Here is a 337-nt window from a genome sequence, read left to right as displayed (position 1 = left end):
CTACAGGTCTCTCCCTCTTCTCAGACCCTGTCCCCTCTACAGGTCTCACTTTCTCTGGCCTCACCACCTTTGCAGGCTACTCCTGTTCCGTCCAATCCTTTCCTGGCTATGGCCTCTGTGCAAACCCAAACTCTGGCCTTGCCTTCTCTGCAAGACCCTCCCCCTCCAATGGCCACGCCCCCTCCTCCGGCTCCACCTTCTCTAGTCTTGTCCCCTCTGCAGGCCCTTCCCTCTCCCCCTGCCTCACCCCCTCTTCAGACCCCACGCCGTCCCCCAACCCCCGGTCCCGATGCCCCGATCCCGGGCCCACGGTTGACCCTGGCGCTGGCCTCGGCCC

Source organism: Myotis davidii, unplaced genomic scaffold (assembly GCF_000327345.1).
Source record: "Myotis davidii unplaced genomic scaffold, ASM32734v1 scaffold770, whole genome shotgun sequence".
NCBI lineage: Eukaryota > Metazoa > Chordata > Mammalia > Chiroptera > Vespertilionidae > Myotis > Myotis davidii.
The sequence above is the reverse complement of the archived record's forward strand: the minus strand, read 5'-3'. Positions refer to the sequence as shown.